This window comes from Macadamia integrifolia, unplaced genomic scaffold, assembly GCF_013358625.1.
Source record: "Macadamia integrifolia cultivar HAES 741 unplaced genomic scaffold, SCU_Mint_v3 scaffold2310, whole genome shotgun sequence".
NCBI classification, from domain to species: Eukaryota; Viridiplantae; Streptophyta; class Magnoliopsida; order Proteales; family Proteaceae; genus Macadamia; species Macadamia integrifolia.
The window spans coordinates 24958-49807 of record NW_024868629.1 but is presented as its reverse complement, the minus strand read 5'-3'; the positions used below and the strand labels follow the sequence as shown (position 1 = coordinate 49807).

At 39.3% G+C, this 24850-nt stretch overlaps 1 pseudogene; it reads left to right on the top strand.

Annotated features, from left to right (window-relative positions):
- LOC122066270 overlaps positions 1-24009 on the top strand; it is a 29743-nt pseudogene extending 5734 nt beyond the window's left edge.
- The last annotated feature ends 841 nt before the right edge of the window (positions 24010-24850 follow it).

The window sequence follows — 24850 nt, the reverse complement described above, 5'->3', positions numbered from 1 at the left end:
CTAAAGATGATTTGGTTGAGGAAACCAAAAAATATTCTTCTAAAAAGAGAAAATTCCTAATAGTCCTTATGTTCCACCCGGCCCCTTTCCTAATCACTTGGTAAAAAAAAAATAAGGCTGCTTCTATGGACAAGATTTTAGAAGTCTTCAAAAAGATAGAAGTGAACATCCATCTTTTAGATGTCATATCCCAGATCCCAGCCTATGCTAAAGTTTTAAAAGATTTGTATACTCACAAACGTATCACTAGCGTGCCCAAAAGGGTGTTCTTGACAGGTAACATTAGTTCCATAATTACTCAACCTATAGCCGCCAAATATAAGGATCCAGGGATCCCTACCATTGCTTGTGTCATAGGCAACACCTACATTGAGCATGCCTTACTTGACCTTGGCACAAGTGTGAATCTTTTGCCTTACTATGTGTATAAATAACTAGGATTGAAGAATTAAAAGCCACTAGAACCGCTCTTTAGTTGGCAAATAGGTCTGTTAGGATTCCTAAAGGGATGGTTGAGGATGTCTTACTTAAAGTGAGGGAATTTAATTTTCCTGTTGATTTCATTGTGTTAGATACCAAGCCCTTCTCAACCAAGAATGAGATCCCAATAATTCTAGGAAGACCATTCCTGGATATAAGTAATGCATTAATCAATTGCTGGAATGGTTTCCTAAGGTTATCTTTTGGCAATCAAACTGTTGAGTTTAACACGTTTAGGATAGGCAAGCAACTACATATGGAAGAAGAGATCAATATGCTTGAGGATTTTCTGGATTTTTCTAATGATTTAATTACCAATTTTGATATTGATTTTGATTCAAAATTCCAAAAGTGTATAGATGAGTTGGATGATGATAGTGAAAATTTATTTTCTGAAGTTTTAAGTATTCACACACCGGTGGAGCCCTTAGGACCCCATTCCAATCCCATCCCCAAACCTTCCAAAGTTGAACCTCCTAAACTAGATCTTAAGAAATTTCCATCTAATTTGAGGTATGTTTTTCTAGGGCCTAACCAAACTCTTCCAGTAATAATTTCTTCAGATTTGACTTCTAGCCAGAAAGAGGAATTGCTTAAAGTGTTAAAAGACAATGAGGAAGCCTTAGGTTGGACCATGACTGACATCAAGGGTATAAGCCCTTCTATTGTGCAACATCATATACATCTTATGGAGGATTCCAAACCATCCACGAATCCCAAAGAAGAGCTAATCCAGTAATGATAGAAGCCATTAAGAAAGGGATCCTAAAGTATTTGGATCAAGGAATAATTTATCCTATTTCTGATAGCCAATGGGTAAGCCCAGTTCATGTAGCACCTAAGAAGTCTGGTGTTACTATAGTTTTCAATGCCAATAATGAACTGATTCCAACCCATGTCCAATCAGGATGGAGAGTGTGCATAGACTACAGAAAAATTAATGTGGCAATATGGAAGGACCACTTCCCATTGCCATTCATTGACCAGATGTTAGAGAGGTTAGCTGGATAAGAATATTATTATTTTCTTGATGGATATTCTTACTATAACCAGATCCCAATTGCTTTAGAAGATCAACATAAGACCACTTTTACATGTCCATATGGAATATTTGCTTATAGGTGTATACCCTTAGGGTTTTGCACTAACCCTGCTACGTTTCAATGATGTATGATGAGCATTTTTTCTGATATGGTTGAAAAATTCTTAGAAGTTTTTATGGATGACTTTTTTATTCATGGGAATTCCTATTCTAAGTGCCTTCACCATCTTTACCTAGTATTGAAAAGGTACATATAAAAAAATTTGATTTTGAATTGGGAGAAATGCCATTTTATGGTTAAATCTGTGATTGTTTTAGGCCATATAGAGTCCAAGAAGAGAATTTGTCACACCCCAATTCCAGTAGATCCAACTTACCATTAGGAATACCACCGGTGTGAGTAAGACATGTACCTATCTTACAAACCTACCAGGATCTCTGATAGCAGTACCTTAACATTTTCACAATCTCACAACACAAATCAACATAAGTAGCGGAATCAGAGTATAGTAGTAGAATCATAAACAAAATTGGGAAATGGCTAATGATAATATAATAACCAAGTTATTCTGTTACATTCATCCATGACATATAATAAAATCTCAAAAAAATATACAATCCACAGTCATACACAAAAGTATCAAAGTATGATGTACAATCTCACGGGTGCGGCGTAAGCACAGTGGTCGCAAGCTTAGTCTTGATCGTGCTCTCCCACTTCTGGTATCCACCAGTCACTCATACCATACTTTGACCCAGAAGATACTGGGTCACACGCCATAGGCATCACAGTACCTGCATCATTATCTAAAAAGTGTGTATATGTGGGGTGAGCTTTCCAACTCCTCAGTGAGGGGTGGGGTCAAGCACATCCAAGCAAGACAATAGTAGTAATAATTTATGATGCGTGATTGTGGAAATTAAACACATAGTCCATGATGCTCGTGATGTAGTTCGTTTATTTATTAGCCACCTAACAATACAAACTAAGTCTGATAAATGATACTATGACGCATTAGGCTGTATCTTTCGTCTCGAAACTGCCATCGACTACATAAGGATACAAACCCTAGCCGTGAATAGAAGCCTGTCGGTCCCCGTATGCATCCATGGTTCACCTAGCAAACCCTTGATAACCCCCTCTTGGCAGTCATAACACCAGTACATCATACTGGTTCTCGGCTTTGGCAACAATCACATCGTACTGCGGGTGTGGCATTCCAAAAAGGCACATCGAACATATCACAATGGGTTATCCAACACCTCAACCCCTATTAGCAAGGGCTCGTAGCATAGGGAGTGATACCTAACCACATATATGCTACATGCCTTCATAATGATACAGTTAGTATGGATTACACGATACTGGTGAGACCTCGGCCATAAAGTGTAATCCATCTCCAAATACAGTCCCGCGTACACGATACCAATGAGACCTTGGCCACAAAGTGTAACCCAAGACCATTTCCCTAATCTAACATGCATATAACAATTTAGTATGGACTATGCAACACCAATACCAATCATCGGCCATAAAGCATATCTATTTCCAAATGCAGTCCCAGAGTACACGATACCAGCGAGACCTTGGCCATAAAGTGTAACCTATGACTATAACTAACTCTAATGCATATAATCAATGCATGAATGCTACATACATATGTCAATCATGGCACCGGTACCACCTTGGCCACGCTAGATTCCGTCTCACACACATAACCAAACACACGGCAATCACGATACCGGTACCACCTCGGCCACACCGGATCCCGTCATACAATTCCATAACAATTCATATCAATATTGTAAAATGACAAATGAAACATATGACATATCATCATTGTATTTGAGCAATTACAATTAAACATGTAATTCTAAGCATGTGAGCAATTTAATAATAATAAACACTCCAAAAATAACACAGTCCATCCCTCACCTTATTGATCTTTGCTTGTTTTAGGGTTTTGATAAGGCCACTGATCAATCCACTCAGTTTTGGTCTTGGGGCTCGTGTGCATCACTATCCTAGACATAAGGGCAATCATACATCAGTACGTGTCGAAAGATCAAGAGAGTCCCACTTAGGTCACCCCCAAAGATATAGTCAAAGTTTCCCGATGGCAGTAATGTCACCAGAAACAACCACCGGAAAGAGGGTCTTTTCCCATCGAAAATATCAGTCCTATTTTTTTTGGTGGAGATAGAAAGCTCATAAGCCTCTGTTGTCCACCAAAAATATGCCATCGAAAGCAGGCCCAGTGGATCCGGTGGGCTATTTTCGATGGTGGTTCAGAACAGTCCACTCAATTTGGGGCTTTTCGGCTCGGGTCCGATACCGGGATCTTTTCCATGGAGTTTGTAGGGGATGTTCCTAGCATCATTCTAAGCCAATAAAATCCCAATTCCACTAATTTTTTTAGGGGATACATCGATCAAATGATCGAAACCCTAGTTGGTCATTTGGCACTGCTTGTTGCCAGTGCTCACTGGGCTTGTTCGAGCTCGACAATAGTATCGGGAGGGTAGAATACGCACCAACATGGTTTGTACACTAAAATTCCATCCAAACCTAGCTTAATCTAGGTTAAAATTAAGAGAGAGAGAGAGAGAGAGTGTTATGGAAGGTTGTACTTACCTCCGACAGCGATTCCGGTAACCAGGCGACAGCCGGCACTAAGGTAAGCCTTCTCTTTCTTCTTCTTCCTTCCTCTCCTCTTTCTCTCTTCCCTTACATTGGACACAATAGAAATGAGGAAATGAAATCCTCATTTCTTTGTTAAGTGTTAAATGGGACCTTAGGGTCTGTTTGGTTGGACCCTATTCGGACTGATCAGGTTATTATGAATTTCAGAGCCCAAAGACTCGACCACTTAGGTTCAAAACATGTTCACGTCATGAGGAAAATGTGGGGGATGATTTGGGATCATCCAAGACTATTTACAATGCGAGTGGTGAGACCCACGGGCATCGACACTATGATAGTAGCCTGTTATGCTCATCGGTAATAGCCCACCAGATTCAGGCCCAGTGGATCGGATGGCATATTTTGGATGGTTGACTGCCTACTATCCCATAGTTGGTCTTGCATGGGTGGTTACCCTCGGCCATACTCAAGGCCTTTCGGCAACACCATTACATGCCAGGATTCATATATAAGGAGTCAGGTCACGTACCATCTGGGATCGAAAGGTATGAATCCCCTCCAGTTAGACTAGCACATGATGCATGAACATATGGGGTCATCTCTCCCCCTTTGGAAATGGGTGGCCATGAGCCACAACCCAGCTATGCTTCCAATCTCCGGTCCGAGACCTATCATAACAATTCAAATTAGACCGAGTCAGGGCACGGGTGTAACAAAATTAAGGTAGATAGAGCCAAAGTGGATGTAATTGTTAATTTACCTCCTCCCCAATCTGTTAAGGATGTCCAATCTTTTCTTGGTGATGTTGGCTTCTTTAGAAGGTTTCTTAAGGACTTTAGTCAATTAGCCCGGCCTCTCACCTCACTACTTGCTAAAGATCAAACTTTTGAGTTTTATACATAATGTTTAGAATCCTTTGAGCAACTTAAGAAGGAGTTAACCAATGCACCCATTGTTCAACCACCTATTTGGACTGAACCTTTTGAACTGACATGTGATGCTTCTGATTTTTCCATAGGAGCAATTTTAGGACAAATGATTAATAAGCTACCCACTGTCATTTACTATGCTAATAGGACCCTAAATAATTCACAACTCAACTACACTACCACTGAAAAAGAATTTTTGGCTATTGTGTTTGCATTAGAAAACTTTCAGTCTTACTTAGTTGGGTCACATGTGGTGGTGTATACTGATTATTCTGCTCTTAAATACCTTGTTCAGAAGAAGGATGCCAAAGCCCATCTCATTATGTGGGTTTTACTTTTGCAAGAGTTTGATTTAGAAATTAGGGATAAGAAAGGAAGTGAAAACCTAGTTACATACCATTTATCCCAACTTCCCAATTCCTTAACTGTCTATTCTCCAATGAACGAGAATTTTCCTAATGAATAGTTACTTGCGTCTAGTGAACAATGGTTTGCTGAGATTGTCAACTTCTTAGTCTCAGGTGTGACTTTGGATCACTGGTCCACCGAAGATAAGTATAGGTATCATTCCCAAGTTAAGTACTTTTTCTAGGATGATCCTTATTTGTTTAAGATGTGTTCGGATCAGATTATCCAACGATGTTTTCTTGATCATGAGTAGCATTCCATTCACTTTTTTGTCATTATCAGCCATGTGGAGGCCATTTTAGTGCGAAGAAGACTATAACCAAAGTTTTACAATGTGGATTCTATTGGCCTAGTCTCTTCGAGGATACTTTTGTGTATTGCAAGTATTGTAAAGCATGTCAATCTTTAGGACGTATGACCAAGAAAAATATGATACCTCTCAATCCAATTCTAGTTGTTGAGATTTTTTATGTGTGGGGTATTGATTTCATGGGAGCATTCCCTAATTCTTTTGGGAATTTATACATCTTATTGGTTGTAGATTATGTTTCCAAATGGATTGAAGCCATTGCCTATCAATCTAATGACCACAAAGTGGTGGTTAAGTTTATGAAAGAGCACATTTTCTCCCACTTTGGTACACCATGTGCTATTATTAGTGATAGGGGTGCACACTTTTGCAATAGGCCTTTTGAGGCCTTGATGAAGAAATATGGGATCACCCATAAGCTGGCTACACCCTATCATCCTCAAACTAGTAGTCAGGTTGAGGTCTCCAATAGGTAGATTAAGCAAATTTTGGAAAAGACTGTCAACCTTAATCGCAAGGATTGTTCTAATGGATTGGTGGATGCCTTGTGGGCTCATAGGACTGCTTATAAGACTGATTTGGGTCAATCTCCCTACCATCTAGTGTATGGGAAGGCATGTCACTTACCAGTTGAGTTAGAACATAAGGCGTTTTGGGCTATCAAACAGCTGAATTTTGATCTGTCTACTACTGGTACTCATAGAGGACTCCAACTAGCAGAGTTGGAGTTGATTAGGAATGATGTCTATTACAATGCTAGGATTTATAAGGCGAAAACCAAGTGTTTTCATGATAGACAAATCCTTAGGAAGTCTTTGGCTCCTGGTGATAAGGTTTTGCTTTATAATTCTGGGTTGCATATTTTTCCAGGAAAGTTGAGATCCCATTAGGATGGTCCTTATATTGTGTAGACTATTTTTTCTCATGGTGCTGTTAAGGTTTTGAACCCTAGCACAGGTGCAATTTTCAAGGTCAATGGTCAGCTTCTAAAACCATTCTTTGAGCTTTCTACTACTGGTAGTGAAGAGGTCATGGATCTCCATGAACCTCTTTACACAGATGATTGACTTTTACCCAAGTATGACCCCTCTTGCATTGTCTTTGTTTTTAATTCTTTTCATGCATTGAGGACATTGCATGACTTAAGTGTGAGGTGGGAAAATCAATTTCTTTTTTTTTTTTTTCTTTGTTTGTTTTTCTTTTATTTTTGAGCTTGCTAATGATGAAATCCTACTTTGGCTTTTGGTTAATGATCATACCATTCAGTTGCTTAATGTATGAAAGTAAGAATTTTTTATTATGATACCAATCTTAAACACATAAAAACCCTATTGAGAACAAAGGAACAAGCCTGTGTCTTGAGGTGTGACTCTCTTTTGAAAATAAGAAACCCTTGTTTTATAATGTTGAACCATATGTAAGTCTGTGGATTCCTTGTGCTCTTGAATTGGAGTTGAGACTTTTTTTAGATGGGCATGAGTTGATGAATACACAATTTTAAATGAAGTGTGAAAAGTAATAGTAAGAGTTGACTCCCTTGGAACTAGACAGGGCATTGCGCTTCAGGAAGCATGGTGTCTTGATCAAAACTCTTAGGGAAGAAATTTCTGAAAGAACTCTAGCATCACTATCTATGTGGGTATAGTAACTTGGGTGTTTAGTGTTTGCTTCACCATATCATTCAGGCCAATAGTAGTGGCGAAGGATAGAGTTCATTATTTAAAAAAAAAAAAACAAAAACCACACAGCAGAAAGTATGTGCAAATGTCATCAATGCCTTGGTAACATGTTTAGTCAAAAACATTCCAACGCCTTAGTCCTTGGTTCCATACTAATTCCCAAGTGGTTTTGCCTTAATATAATGATGTTTTGGAAGAGACAATGTGAGTTCCAAGTTAAAAAATATGCTTGTTCCTGGAATTGACATGGGGTAATAAAAATTCAAGTGTGGGGGTCCCTAGATCAAGTGTAAGAGGAATTATCTTTGCTCAGGATCGGTATAGTCCTTACCTTTGGCCAAGGTTGGATTTGCTTTTCTTTTCTAAATTTTTAGTGTATATTCACTACAAATACCCATGAGACACAACTCATCCACTAGAGTAACCTAGGGGTTTAAAGGCTTGTTGCATATGTTAAGTACAACCGTGATTCCTACGAAAGTGAGTTAGGTTTTTTCTTTTTATTTTTTTTCTTTTTGTTTTGCTTGAGAACTAGCAAAGTCTAAGTGTGGGGGAATTCTGATGAGCACATTTATGTGTGAAATCTTAGGTAGTAAAGCATGCATTTTTACATATTTAGAATAGAGCTACCTTAGGTTTTACTCTCTTTTTACAGGTTTTGTATTTTAAAGGCCTTAAGGACTATCAGGAGCCATATCTCCAATTTTATATATAAAGAGATCTTGTTTCTTTCCATGGTTACGAAGATGACAAATTTTTTAGCAAGATGAATGTGTTGCATTAAAAGTACACATCCGTTTGGTCACCCGTACAAGTGATTATTTTTTTCGGATCAGAAAAAGAATAATGGATCAGAACTGAACCGAGATGCAGAACCAGCCCATTTGCAGTTGTCCCAGGTTACAAGGAATATTCCAAATGCCAACAAGGATTGATGGACTCCCCTTGAGTGATTGAAGATTCTTTTTAGGTAACAACTACCTAGCGTAGTTAGTGAGTTGTGGTGTGTAAAAATCCCTTGCTCACCAGGAGGTCTCAAGTTCGAACCTCTTGGCTACTTTTTTTTAGAGATTTTTTTTTTTTAAATTTCTCTCTCCTGCTCATCACTTAAAGCAAGGGGCATGGATGGAACTTCCTACTCAATTAGAAGATGTCCTAATCGATTCAAGAAAGGAATAGGAGGTCGACTAAGGGAGTTTGTGCGAAAGTTGGAAAAGAAGAGAAAAAGGGAGTTTGTGCACACGTTAGAAATGGAAAGAGAAAATAAATAAAAGAAGAAAAAAAAAAAGAGAGAAAAATAGGGAAAAAGCAACCCAAAATCATTGGATCTTCTCTTCTCCCACATGATCACTAACATATGAAATATGATGTTGTGGATCCCCCCAATCACACCCAAATCGTTAGATACCTCTCCCTCTCCATGAAATTTTTCTTCCCTCTCTTTTCTGTCCCTTTTCTCTTCACTCTCTCTTGCTACCACCTCAGCATTTTAGATTCCAACTAGGAAACCAACTTGTTGTCATTTCCCTACCCCCATCCCCTATATAAGGAACACATCTTTCTTAGTAATATCTTTAGTCTCTCTTGTCTTCTAGGTTTAGTTCTTCTCTAGTTCTTTGCTTTTGCTTTTGGCTTATGCACTTATGTAATGGAGTTCTACTTAATGAATGCAAGTTTCTTTTATGTTCATGGTTTTATTTTATTCAGTTGTAAGTTTACTTTCTATTTTTATGTTTAGTTCTAAGTGACAAGAACAAGTTGTGGATCATCTCTTTCAAGTTTAGTTTTTTAAGTTCAAATTTGTCTTCTCTAGTTCTAGCAATTTCTGATTTAGTTTATTCCTGATCCGGTTTTTAGTACTGGTAGTATTTCAAATCTCAACCAAGTTTTCAAGTTTTTAAGTTTTCAAGTTCAAGTATTGAAGTTTTGGTAGGTAGGCTTCTCATAAGTCTTCTCACCTCCCTCTCACTCCCTCTTCTGACTACCCTTTCCTTCTTAACTCAGGATTTTTCTTTTAGTCTTTACTTTATTATTTTTCCTTTCCCTCAAGGTTCACGACTAGTGTATGTATTGGCTCTGCCCCTCCTAGCCAGAGAACCATCCTCTTTATTTTTAAATTTTAATTTTAGTTACTTTTTATTTGCGTGGTTTTATTATTTAAATTCTTAGATGCATTTGTTTAGGGCAGTAGTTAGAAGTAGATCACTATAATTAATTAGTACACTTTCGCATTACTTTAAGAAGCTAAAAATAAAGTGGTTGCTCTCCTTGTATTCGACCCGTTAGCTACACTGATTTGTACGCTTGCAGTTACTTTTTAAATATCAAACAGTAGGCAGCTCTTATGAGCTCTCTACCATTGCCACCGGATTCACCACTGATGAATCTGGTGGAATTCACCTGTTTCCGGTGAGGTGAATCCGGTGACACCCTAGACTATCAAAGTTTGACAATACCTGAACCCTTTGGGGGCAACCCCTATGGGTCCCTTCCGATGTTCTCGACACGTATTGACGTTCGATTACCTTTGTGTTTAGGACAGAGATGCGCACATACCCTGAGGCCGATAGTGAGTTGAACAACCGATTGGCACACTTGGAACACAATTTGGCAGAACACAACTAAGATGAGGGATGGTTGACTTTTGTTTTTAGATTATTTAATCATTTTAGAAGTGCTCACATGTGTTAGGATTTTCACATGATTATTTAATTACTTAAATGATATTGATGTTCCATAATATGTTATATTATTGCATAATATATTGTTGTTGGAATTGGAATTGATATGAGATGTATGTTATGAGACAAAATCCGGTGTGGGCGAGGTGGTTCCGGTACCATGATTACTGTATAGATGTTGCATTCATGCATTGATTATGTGTATTCGATTAGATGTAGTCACGGATTACACTTTGTGGTCTATAGATATTCCGATATCATGTATTCCGGGACTACATTTGAAAATGGATACGCTTCATAGCCAATGGTCTATACTCAAATGGCTTGTATGATAGAATAGGTATATAGTCATGGGTTACACTTTGTGGCCAATGTATTATGGTATCGTGTACCCCAGGACTATACTTGAAAATGGACCCGCTTCATGATCGATGGTAATTCTGGTGTCGCGTGGTTCATACTAATTGCATCATTATACAAGGCATGTAGGATATTGTGGTTAGGTGACATTCCCCATGCTACATCCCCTTACCAACAGGGGGTAATGTGTTGGATAACCCAATGGTGGCATGTTCAATGAACCTTTCTGGAATGCCATACCTATGGTATGATGTGATTGTTGCCGGAGGTGGGAACTAGTTTGGCTTGGCCGATGGTAATTTTGGTGCCGTGACTGCCAGGAGGGGGTTATCAAGGGTTTGGTGGGTGACCAACGATCGCATTCTGGGACCGATAGGCTTTTAATCACAACTAAGGTTTGTATCACTGGGTGACTGATGTACTAGTGCTAGGCCCAGGGATACAGCCTAATGTGTTGTAGTAGCATTTACTAAACTTAGTTGTATTGTTAGGTGCTTTGATAAATAAATGGATTGCATCATTCGCATCATGGAATATGTGTTTATTTTTATACTCATGGCATCATGATTTACTTTATGTATGTAGATGGTTGTGCTTGATTGTGCATGAACCCCACCCCTCACTGAGCTAGTTAGAGCTCACCCCTCGTGGACATTGCTTTTTAGATGAGGATACAAGTACCATAGTACTAATGGAATGTGACTCTACGTCCGCACCTGAGTATGGAGTGACCAACTCGTGGATGTCAGAAGTGGAAGAGCACGACCAAGACTGTGCATGCGACACCTGTACTTATACAACACCTTAAGTGGTTGAGCATCATTTTGGGTTATTCTGATACCAAATTATGAATGCTATTCTTTTTGGGCCTATTATTTACAAGTTGAGGGTATTTGTAAACGAATAACTTGGTTATGATTATATAGTATCATTTAGATGGTTCTCCATTTTAATTATGATTCCACAATTATACTCTGATTCTGCTGCTATTGGTTTGTTCAGGATATGAGATTATACATGTTAAGGTACTGCTATCAAAGATCTTGGTAGGTTGGTAAGACAGGTAAGCGTCTTACTCACACCACTGGTATTCCTAATGGTGAGTTAGGTTTACTGGAAGTGGGGTGTGACAATTGGACTAGTGGCATACCAGATAGCCTTACCACCAGAGTTCGAGGGAACCAATAATGTCTTCCATGTATCCATGCTGGGCAAGTACATACCTGACCCAACTTATGTTCTGATATATGTACCCCATGAGTTGGATGAGGATTATGCCTACATAGAGTTTTCAGAGAAGATTGTTGACCGGAAGGATCATATCCTCCGCAATCGTACTATTTCATTCGCGAAGGTGAAGGGGATGAACCAACCAAAGCAAGATGTCTCTTGGGAGCAAGAAGATGAAATGAAGAAGCAATACCCTAGATTGTTTGACTTATCAGGTACGTTCAATTTCGAGGACGAAATTCTTATAAGGTGGGGGGAAGGTTACACTTGTGCCCTAACTCGGTCTAATTTGAACTTTTGTGATAGATCTTGGACTGGAGATACAAAGTACCAATAGGTTTTGGCTCACGACAACTCATTGTAAGAAGGGAAGGGATGACCCCACTTGCTTGTGCATTTCATTCTAGTCCAACTGGAGAGAATTCAAGCCTCCCGACCCCAAACAGTAAGTGACCTGATATCTCCCTACCTGAGTCCCATTACGTACCAAAATTGCTGGAAGACCATGCACATAACCTAGGGCCACATCACCGGGGATGGCCAAGTGGGGATAACAACCATTCAAGGCAAAACACTGCCTTGACCACTAGAAACAAGGTCCCAGAAGCAGCCTGGGCAGGATCCGATGGCATATTTTTGGTGGCCCATTGTGCTATTAAATGGGTTCTGATGCTCGTGGACCACACCACCCACATCTTGAACAGCCCTGGATGACCCCACACACTCTCCCACACCTTCTTCATGACTTGTACACCCTATAAGTCTAAGGAGGTGAGCCCACGTGTCCCAAATGTTGGATTAACCTACTTGGACCAGACAAAGACCAACCACACAGGCCCTACGCATTTCACTTACGATAAATAGGAGAAGTGAGTTCATTTCTCACTTCTTCATTTCTCACTTCTCACTTGTCATAAAATGTGGAAGGGAGAGGAGATGATAGAAAGTAAGAGAAGGAAGGAGAAGAAGGAGGAGAAGGGAGGAGCTTGGCCTAGCTCTCAGCTTCGCATCTCACTGTCGGAATCTTACTGGAGATAGGTGCTACATCCTCTACCAGTCTCTTTCTTCATTTTAAGCTAGTGTAGTTGAGCAAGGGAGTGAATCACTAGCTTGGAGGGGTAAGCCTTGACCCCGACACCTCCCGGAGGTTAGGAGAGTGTACATTTCACTCTCCCATGTGATTTCCGAGCTCAAACCTAGCCAGTGAGCTCCGGCAACACCTATGACCAAAAATGAACCTACAGTTTCGATCTTTCAATCGTCGTATCTCTCAAATGGAATCTGGATTTCTTTAGCTTAAAAGGAAGGTAGGAATACTGTGAGCACATTTATGTGTAAAACTCTTAGGTAGTAAAGGATGCATTTTATATACTTAGAATGGAGCGACCTTGGGTTTTTCTCTCGTTTTGCAGGTTTTGAATTTAAAAGGCCATAGGGACTATCAGGTACCATATCTCCAGTTTTACACGTAAAGAGGTCCCATTTCTTTTCATGGCTGTGAAGAGGATGAAATTCTATGCAAGATGGATGTGTCGCCTTAAAAGTACACATTCGTTTTGGCACATATACATGTGATTATTCTTTTCAGGCCAGAAAAAGAATAATGGACCAGAACATAACCTAGATGCAAGCCCAACCCTTCTGTAGTTGTCCCAGGGGTATAAGAGACAGTCCAGATTCCAACAAAGTAGGAAGGACCCACATTGGGTGCCACTTTCTCTCTCCTATCTTTTTGGGGATTTTTTAAAAGATCTTCTCTCCTACTTTCCACTTACTTAAAAGACAAGAGGCATGGATGAAATTTCCAATTCAAATAGAAGATTTCCCAAATCGTGCAAAGAAAGAGAAGAAAATCGTCTAAGAGTGGCTGCCAAGCATGAAGAAGATAGAGAAAATAGAAAATAAAGAGAAAAAAATAGGAATAAAAGGAAGCAAATCATGGGAGACTCTCCTCTCTCCTATGATTCTCTCCCTTTCTCTCTTCTCTCCCCTCAACCTCATCAACAAGAATCTCAAAAAAAAAATCCCACCAATTAGGAAACCCAATTCGTTGGACTCCCTCCCCATTCCCTATATAAAAAAATCGTCCAAGGGGAGGTGATGAGCACATTTATATGTGAAATCATAGGTAGTAAAGCATGAATTTTACATATTTAGAATGGAGCTACCTTGAGTTTTTGTTCTTTTTTTTTTTTAGGTTTTACATTTACAAGGCCTTAAGGACTATTGGGGTCGTATCTCCAATTTTACCCATAAAGAGGTCCTGTTTCTTTTCAAGGTTGCAAAGAGGATGAAATTCTGAGCAAGGTGGACGTGTTGCATTAAAAGTATACATTCGTTTGGGCACCCGTACAAGTGATTATTCTTTTTGGGTTAGAAAAAGAATAATGGACCAGAATAGAACCGAGATGCAGGTATAGCCCTTCTACAATTGTCTCAGGGATAAAAGAGAATATTCTAGATGCCAACAAAGAAGGAGGGGCCCACCTTGGGTGTGACTCTCTCTCACCTTGGGTGATTCTCTCTTTTTGGAGATTTTATGAAGATTTTATCTCACCTATTTTTCACCTACTTAAAGATAAGAGGCATCGACGAAATTTCTAATTAAATTAGAAGATTGCCCAAATTGTTTCAAGCAAGCATAGGAAAATAGTCCAAGGAGGGGCTGCCAAGTGTGAAGAAGAGAGAGAAAATATAGGAAAAAAAAGGAAAGAGAAATCGTGGGAACCTTCTCTCTCCTACTTTCTCTCCTTTTCTCTCTTCTCTCCCCTCCACCTCATCACAAACAATCCTAGAAGATCCACCTTGGGCGTCCTTTCCTTTTCTCCCCTATTTTCTCTCCTTTTTTTTTTCTTTCCTAACCTCCACCTCATCACAACCGACCTCAGGGGACCCACCAAGGGAAAACGTTCTCTTCTCTCCCCTATTCCCTATAAAAGAGGGTCGACCAAGCCACTTAGGGTGTCCTTCTCTTGCATTTCTCTTTTCAAGGTTTTCTCTCTTCCTCTTTTCTTCTTTAGGTTTCATTATGCTCTAGTTCTAGTTTTAGTTCTTCTTTTCTTTTGCTTTGAACACTTTTGTGATTGGTTTTATTTAATTAATGCAATGTCTTTTATTTTTATGGTTCATGTTATTCAAGTTATTCAAGTTGTAATAATTTTAATTTACTAGTTCAAGGCTTAGATCTAGGTGACAAGAACCAAGTTTTGAAGCATCTCTAATCAACTGCAAGTTTTTCTTCGAGATTTGTTTTTTCCAGGCCTAGTAATTTCAGATTTGGTTTATTCCAGATCTAGTTTTTAGGGCTGGTATTATTTCAAATCGATCAAGTTTAATTCAAGGATTGAAGGTCAGGTAAGTAGGCTTCTACATCAGTCTTCTCTCCCCCTTCTCGTTCCCTCTTCTTACTAGCCATTCATTCTTAATTTAAGCATTTGATTTTAGTTTTACTTTGATGCTTTCCCTTTCCCCTAGGGTCCTTGGCTAGATGCATGTGTTGGCTTTGCCCCTCTCTAGCCATGGAACCATCCTTTTACTTTGATTATTTATATTGCATCCCTTTCCCTAAAGCCAAGCAGATAAGCCCTTGTAAGAGTACTCTCTGGTCAAGTAGGAAAGCTCGTACTATTGACGGTGCATCCCTCGGGCTAAGTAGAGATACTTACTTGTGTACCTCTCTCTAACTTTATTCCCTTTTTATTTAATTTATTTTATTTAAATCCTTTTCCTTTACTTCTTTTTATTACTTTTTATTTATGTGGTTTGAATATTTAAATTCCTAGATGACGAATGGTTAGTTTTTAATTCCAATTTCTCTAATTGTGTTGGTTAGGACGTTATTTCAGATGCTTGTGTTTTAGGGCGGTAGTTAGAAGTAGATCACCATAATTAATCGATACATTTTTGCATTACTAAAAGAAGCCAAAAATAAAGTGGCTACTCTCCTTGTGTTTGACCCGTAGCTACACTGATCTGTATGCTTGCGGTTACTTTTAAATCTCAAACAGGAGGGAGGGTGCGCTTCTCCTTCTAGGGTTTTCTCTCTTTTTCTCTAGGTGTTCTTTAGTCTTCTACTTTAGATCTCCTTTTTTTTTTTTTTTGGTTAAGCACTTTTGTAATGGATTTTTATTTAATGAATGTAAGTCTTTTTTTTCATTGTATTTAGTTGTAATTTTACTTTCTAGTTCTAGGCTTAGTTCTAAGTGACGAGAACCAAGTGTGGAGCATAAGTTTTCAAGTTTAGATTTGTCTTCTCTAGGCCTAGCAATTTCAGATTTAGTTTATTTCAGATCTGATTTTTAGGGCTGGTAGCATTTCAAATCAAACAAGAAACAATCAAGTTTAATTCAAGTATTGAAGTTCAAGTAGGTAGGCTTCTTCATAAGTCTTCTCATCCCCCTTCTCATTCCCTCTTCTTGCTACCCATTAATTCTTAATTTAGAATTTTAATTTTCAATTTTACTTTGATGCTTTTCCTTTCCCCCAAGATCCTTAGCTAGACGATCTTTTGGTTTGCCTCCCTCTAGCCATGGAACCATCCTTTTACTTTTATTATTTATGTTGCCTTCCTTTCCCTAAAGTTAAGTAGATAAGCCCTTATAAGAGTACTCTCTGGTCAAGTAGGGAAGTTCATACTATTGGCGGTGCATCCCTCGGGCTAAGTAGAGATACCTACTTATGTGCCTCTCTCTAGCTTTATTCCCATTTTTATTTTATTTATTTTATTTTAGTACTTTTTTTTTACTTTTTTATCGCTATTTATTTACTTTGAGTATTTAAATTCCTATATGACGAATGATTAGGGTTAGATGCGAATGGTTGGGTTTTTAATTTTAATTGCAATTCCAATTTCCCTAGTTGTATTGGTTAAAACGTTCTTTTAGATGCATGTATTTTAGGGCGATAGTTAGAAGTAGATCACAATCATCAATCAGTACACTTTCGTATTACTAGAAGAAGAAAAAAAATAAAGTGGCTGCCTCCTTGTGTTCGACCTGTAGCTATGATGATCTATAAGCTTGCGGTTACATTTAAATCTCAAACAAAGACCCTCTACAAACTCCACAGAACAAATCTCGATAATCGTACCCGAGCCAGAAAGCCCTAATTGAGGTGGGCTATTGCTATGTTCCCACTGAAAATAGCCATCAGAAACAACCTGGCAGGATCCGGTGGTTGATTTTCAGTGAAGCCCAGCGCCTTAGGGGCTCTCTATTTAGTGCATATTTTTGGTGACTCGTCCAGTGCTATCAAAATTTGACAGTACTTATACCCTTTGGGGGTAATTCCCATGGGTCCCCTCTGATGTTCCTGATATGCATTGATGTCGAATTACCTTTGTGCATAGGACAGAGATGCACACGTGCAACAAGCTCGAAAGTGAGTGAACACCGGTTGATACACTTGGAACCGATTCAACCAAGTACAACCAAGGTGAGGGATGGTTGATTGTATTTGTTTGCAATGTTTAATACTATAGAATTTCTCACATGTGTTAGGAAACTTAAATGATTAATTAATTGTTGATATGACCATGTTGATTTCATGACATGTTATTTATGATGAATCACTATGTTTATGAAATGTGAAAATTGTGAATTTCATAGCATGTGCTATATATTGAAATGTGTTATATTTGTGGAATTATATTATGGATATGTGATGTGGATTGTGTAACGGGATCCAGTGTGGCCCAGGTGTTTTTGGTACCGTGATCACTGTGTGGATGTTGCATTCATGCATTGTATATGTGCATTAGATTAGATATAGTCGTGGATTGCACTTTGTGGCTGATTGATGATTCTGGTATTGTGCACTCCAGAACTATACTTGGAAATAGATAAGCTTTGTGGCCAATGGTAATTCCAGTATCGCATAGTCCATACTCAAACTGCTTTTATCCTAGATAGGCTTGGAAATAGATGAGATGTGGCCAATGGATGATTCTGGTATCGTATTCTATATTAAATGTGTCATTATGCAAGGCATGTAGAGTATTTGTGGTTAGTGACATTCCCTATGCTACATCCCCTTGTCAATAGGGGTAAGATTTTGGATAACTCAATAGTGGTATGTTCGATGAACCTTTCTGGAATGCCACACCCACGGTACGATGTGATTGTTGCTAGAGGTAGAAATTAGTCTGGCTTGGTCGATGGTGACTTCGGTGTTGTGACTGCTAGGAGGGGGTTATCAAGGGTTTGCTGGGTGACCAATGGTCGTATTCTGAGACCAATAGGCTCCTAATCACGAATAGGGTTTGTATCATTGGGTGACAGATGTTCGAGTTCCAGGACTAGGGTTATAACTTAGTGCGTCATAGTAATATGAACCCGACTTTGTTGTATGCTAGGTGGTTTAATAATCTAATGAATTTCATCATTCAAATCATGGACTATGTGTTTAATTTTGTACTCATGACATCATAGATTATTATATATGTGATTGCTTATGCATGAACCCCACCCCTCACTGAGCTAGTTGGAAGCTCACCCCATGTATATATTGCTTTTTAGATGATGATGCAGGTACCATAGTACCACTGGGATGTGACTCTACTCCCTCTGGACCAGAGTATGGAGTGACCAACTGGTGGATGCCAGAGGCTGAAGAGCACGATCATGACTGTGCCTATTCGGCACCTTGAGAAGCTTGGTGTCTTTTTTTTATTTTGGTACAGACTATTTAATGGTATTCTTATTTGGATTATAATATGTAAGTCATGGATATGAAATTGAAAACTTGGTTATGGATAGGTATTAACATTAGATGTTCCCCACTTCGGCTATATTCCATTATATTATATACTCTGATTCCGATGCAATTGTTCTTGTGGTTTGTGTTGTGCGATTGTGAATGTTAAGGTACTGCTATCAGAGATCCTGGTAGAGATGTAATGTCACACCCCATTTTCAGTAGACCCAACTTACCATTAGGAATACTGGCGGTGTGAGTAAGATACGTACCTTTCTTACAAACCTACCAAGATCTCTGATAGCAGTACCTTAACATTTCACAATCTCACATCACAAACCAACTAAAAGTAGCAAAATTAGAGTATAATAGCGGAATCATCAGAAATAAATGGGGAAATTATCTAGTGATAAAATATTATCCATAACTGAGTTATGCTATTACAATCATCCATGACTTATAACTATTAAGTTTAAAAGTATACCATCTACGAGCTCGGATCAAAATCATCAAAAATACGCCAAACACCTCATGGTGCCACATATGCATAGAAATCACAAGCATAGTCCTAGCTATGCTCTTTCGGTTTTAGCATCCACCAGTCGCTCACTCTATATTCGGGTCTAGAGAAAAGAGAATCACTAGCCACGGGCACAACCGTACCTGCATCATCATCTAAAAAGTGTGTATACGTAACAAGCTCAGTGAGGGGTGGGGTTCAAGCACATCCAATCATAGCATTTGCATAACTAAATATGATGCATGATTACTAAAATTAAACACATAGTCCATGATGCTCGTGATGCAATTCATTAATTTTATTATCCACCTATAAATACAACTAAGTCTGGTAAATGCTACTACGGCACATTAAGTTGTATCTCTAGTCTCAGAACCGCCATTGACTACATAGGAATACAAACCCTAGCCATGAATAGAAGCCTTTTAGTCCCCGTATGTGTCCATGGGTCACCCAGTAAACCCCTGATAACCCCCTCCTGGCTGTCATGGTACTGGTACCAATCATAAGCCATGCCTGGCTGTGTGGCATTCCGAAAAGGAACATCGAACATACCACAATGGGTTATCCAGCACCTTACCCCTGTTGGAAAGGGTTCATAACATAGGGAGTGATACCTAACCACATACATGCTACATGCCTTCATAATGATACAGTTAGTATGAATTACACGATACCGGTAACACATCGGTCATAAAGTGTAATCCATCTCCAAATACAGTCACGGGGCACACGATCCCAGTAACCCCTCGGCCACAAAGTGTAACCCGTGACCATTTACCTAATCTAGCATGCATATAATAGTTGAGTATGGACTATGTAACACCGGTACAAATCATCGGCCACGAAGCGTATCCATTTCCAAATGTAGTCCCAAAGCACACGATACCGGTAACACATCGGCCACAAAGTGTAATCCGTGACTACCACTAACTCTAATGCACATAATCAATGCATGAACGTAACACACATACGGAAATTATGGCACAAGTACCACCTTGGCCACGCCAGATTCCGTCTCATATATATAACAAACACACGACGATCACGGTACCAGTACCACCTCGGCCACATTGGATCCCGACATACATCTCCATAACCATTCATATCATAATCATAATCATAAAATGAAACATGTGATAGAATATCATCATTTGAACATTTAGTAATTATGTATAATCCTACACATTTGAGCAATTCTATAATAATAAAACAATCCAAAAATAAAGCAACCATACCTCACCTTGTTGAACTCTGCTTGTGTTATGGTTCAGATAAGGCCACCAATCAATCCGCTCAGTTTCGATCTCTGAGCTCATGTGTATCATTGTCCAAGATACAAGAGCAATCATACATCAGTACGTGTTGAAAAGATCGGGAGAGGCCCACTTGGGTCACCCCCAAAGGGTACAGACAAGGTTTCCCAGTGACAGTAATGTCACTGGAAACACCCATCCGAAATACGGTATTTCCACCAGAAATATTAGTGTCATTTTTGGTGGTGGTGACAGAGAGCTCATTGAGCTCTGTGGTTCACAGGAAACAACCCACCAGAAGCAGGCCCAGTGGATCCGGTGGCTTACTTCAGGTGGTAGTACAGAACTGTCCACTCAAATTAGGGTATTCAACTCGAGACCGATCATCGAGATTTATTCCATGGAGTTTATAGGAAATGTTCCTAGCATCATTCTAAGCCAATAAAATCCTGATTCCACCAAGCCATTCGGGTGATATGTCGATCAAATGATCAAAACCCTATTTGGTCATTTGGCAATACTTGTTGTCGGAGCTCACCGGGCTTGGTTTGAGTTCGGCAACAGCACTGGGAGGTAGAATACGTATTCCCTGACCTCAATATGGTTTATACACTAAGATTCCATCCAAACCTAGCTTAGCCTAGGTCGAAATGAAGAGAGAGAATGGTGGAAGTGAGTGTACTTACCTCCGGTAATGATTCCAGCAACTAGACGGCAGCCAGCACCAAGGTAAGACCTCCTCCTTCTTCTTCCCCTTCTTCTTCTTCCTTCCTCTCCTCTTTCTATCCTCTCCTACATTGGACACAAAGGAAATGAGGAAATGAAATCCTTATTTCCTTCTTATTTGTTAAGTTGGACCTTAGGGTCCATTTGGTTGTACCCTATTCGGACCGATAGGGTTAATACAACTTTTGAAGCCCGAGAACCCGACCACTTAGATCTGAAAGGTGCTCACGTCATGGGAAAAGTATGAAGGATGATTTGGGATCATCCAAGACTGTCTACGATGTGAGTGGCGGGACACACGGACATAAAAAACTTGACAGTAGCCTATTAGGCTCACCGAAAATAGCCCACCAGATCCAGGCCCAATGCTTTCGGTGGCATATTTCTGGTGCTATCTTGACAACTTTCCATCCAACAATTGGCCTTGCATGGTTAGTTGCCCTCGGCCATACTCATGTTCTTTCGGTAACTTCGGTACATGCCAGGATTTATGTGTGAGGAGTCGGGTCACTTACCATCTAGGATCGAAAGGTACGAACCCCCTCTAGTTAGATTGGCACGTGACACATGAACACTTGGGGTCATCTCTCCCCCTTCGGCAATGGGCAGCCGCGAGCCAAAACCCGATCGTGCTTTCGATCTTTGGTTTGAGACCTATCACAACAGTTCAAATTAGACCGAGTCAGGGCACGGATGTAACATGTAAGATGGGTAAGCATCTTACTCACACCATTAGTATCCCATAATGGGGATTGGGGTGTGACAAGGATGGTATCATGTGGTTTTGGTACAAATTTTGTGTTCCATGTAGTCTATTTGCTAACTATATATCATATTTTAGATCAGCCAATAGTGGGGCCCAGATGGAGTGATGAGAGATTAAAGTAGTGAATTAATTTTAGGGTTCCAGCCAAACAGACCCTAAGGTCCCTTCTGGATGGACTATGAATACCTAATGATACCACAGTTCATTTATTTTTCATTTACTATTACTGCTAAATGTCAAGGAGAAGAGGAAGGAAAAGCGAAGAAGAAGAAGAAGAAAGGAGAAGGAAAAGAGGGAAGAAGAGGAGTTATTAGCTGAGCTACTACACCTAGGATATTGCTGGACAATCCTACAACTAGGTAAGTGATGCTGCTTTCTTAATTTGGTGAATTTGGTTCATCTAATTATGGTAGCATGCTGGCATTAGGTAATTTCATGCAATTAGGGGCTGGTATTGAGTCCTTATTTGTTGATTTAGTGCCCTAGAGCTGAATCCATAATTTTAGAAGGGGTTTGGGGACCTATTTGATGTTGAGCCATCCCTGGGAACTCTGGGTCATAAATCTTATATTGTACAAGTGAAATTCTTTGTAATTGGAGATTGGATGGGACTATACACGCAAGAAATTCTGCCATAAGGTATGCAGAAATTTATTGCTCTCTTTTGTTTTGGGCAATTGGGAATAAATTACATAATTCCTTCCATGTAACCAACTTTTAAGCTTACTTGGAGCTGAGATTAGACTCTTACGATTTTATTCTTGTTAATTCAGCCCCAATTGGGTGGCAAAATTGAAGGAAAGAGCTTAGCCTCTTCAATTTAGCAAATTTCCATTTTAATTCCCAGAGTTTGTATTAGGTTGATATGAACTAAGCTAGGGTTCATATTGTTGAGCTTTGGAATAAAGCAATAGTGAACCCTAGAGGCACATGAGCCTATGTTTATGTTGTATAGTGCATTGGCCGATAGTTTTCTGTTCGAGCAATAGGATTCAACAAGCAAAACTGGCAGAATACAAAATTCTGTACACATGCATCGACAAGTGCTAGAGGCTGGTGGATGTACTATCGACCTGTCGGTGGAGCTATTGTACCCCTATTTGACTTCTACCTTTGTTGTGGGTACTCTACCCATATGTGGGGCCTACCTAATCATATTATATGATGTTAGCCCTACTGGGAAGAAGTATGCCAACCGGGGTGGGAAACTGTGTGACCAAACCCAACCAAGAAAATGGATCCTAAGATGTGAAGTTAATAATGAGAAGATCTAGGACCATTATATTTAATTGATTAATAGAGTATATATAATATGTATTTAGGGACCTAAATCATCGGTGAGGATACGAAGTCTAATTTTGGGAATTTTCCGCACTATGATTCGGTGATAAGGTGAATAGGTGTTGATCTTAATTTATAGAGTGTTTACCCTCCTTTTAATGTTATGCATGTTATTCATGCTTCATGCATAATAGATTTTTGCATTGTATGTGTTACTATTATTCTTGAACTATGTGAATGTAATACCATGGAACTGGATACTATGATGTTGTGAAGGGGCACGGGAGGGCCAATAGGTGAATTCCGACACTGTGTGCCAAATGTTTGAAAATTTATTGGTATGATGGATGATGGATGAAATACATCATATACAAGGTTTGTGGGTTAGGATTCTTCATAACCGGAGTACTACAACCCTTGTCAGTAGGGGGTGAGGTATTGACTAATCCCATTATGTGGTTGCGTGATTAAAAATACACTTCTGGTGTATGACGGACTGTACCTAGTGATGGATTGCAGCATGGTATGATGTACTGTACACATGTGTCCAGGGTCATTAACTTAGGGGTGGGTTGGCCAGGGACCAAGGTTATTTTCGAGTCTGACTGACTCTTTCCTGCAACTAGCTTGTATCTCTAAGCCCGACATACTGCAAAGGGAATACCACCTATGTTGCATAGCACTAAACCACTATTATAGACTTTGTAATGAATTAGGAAGTAGTGTGGCCAAATGAACCCATGAGCATCATATAAGGTGTAGAGCATGAATTACATCATTTGTATTATTTTTCTTTGCCCTCCCCCACCCCCTCACTGAGCATGTGGAGCTCACCCCATTCATTTATATTCTTTCTAGATGGAGAAGCTATTGAGTTACCAGGTACCAATGTTGATCCTTTAGGAGTTACATTAGAAACTTTGGCAGTTATTCTAGATGCTGAGATAAAGCATGGACCCGACTATGGTTGTGATGATTATGCATTTGGAGGCTGGAGTTACTGAGTGTCTTGAGATTATTTTTGAGTTTATATATGTGTAAATATTCTACTGCTCTAAAACATATTGATGTTGATGGATATATATAATCTTTTGGAGATGGATTGTGATTCATCTTTTGAGATGTAATATATGATCTTATCATATAGTTGACATTAGAACTTACTTACTGATTCCGTTATTTATATGATTTTAGTTATCTTGTGGAATTGTGGTTATCAATCCCGAGCTTTGTGATCCTGGAGAGTCAGGATGACTAGATATGGTAAGGTGCCTAGTGACATATACCTTAGCTAAGCAAGGCAGGGTGTGATATAGTACCACCGGTGGATCAGTGTATTGATCAGTGAATCTTGCTATGTCAATTCTGCCTATCTTCATTTGTTGCCTCGCTCAGATGGGGAGTGACTTCCACAGTGATCTGTACAACGGTGTGTTTTTTTTTTTTTCTAAGAAGTCATGTATATTAAAATAAGGAGAAAAATATAGTATAGACTGGGACTATAAAGAAACCAGATACAAATAACAAGAAAGGAGGGGGAAAGAAAGCCTGGGTTCACTTCCTCACCTTCGACATGGCCATCAGCAAGGAGAAAAACCACAACTCCACAAAAAAAAAACTAAAGGAAGAGAAATCTTGCCTAGATTCTGCATCCATACTTACCTCATCCAAGATTGCAACTGGAAGAGAAGGAGAAAAATCTGAAGAACCACTTCTAGCTGCAGATTTTCCAAGTAGACCACGATCGGATTGGCCTCCCTATAGTAATGAGTTAATTTTCATTCAATTCTTGAAAGATATGGATATAAGAAGCACCAGTCTAGCCAAGCATACCAAAAGGAATAT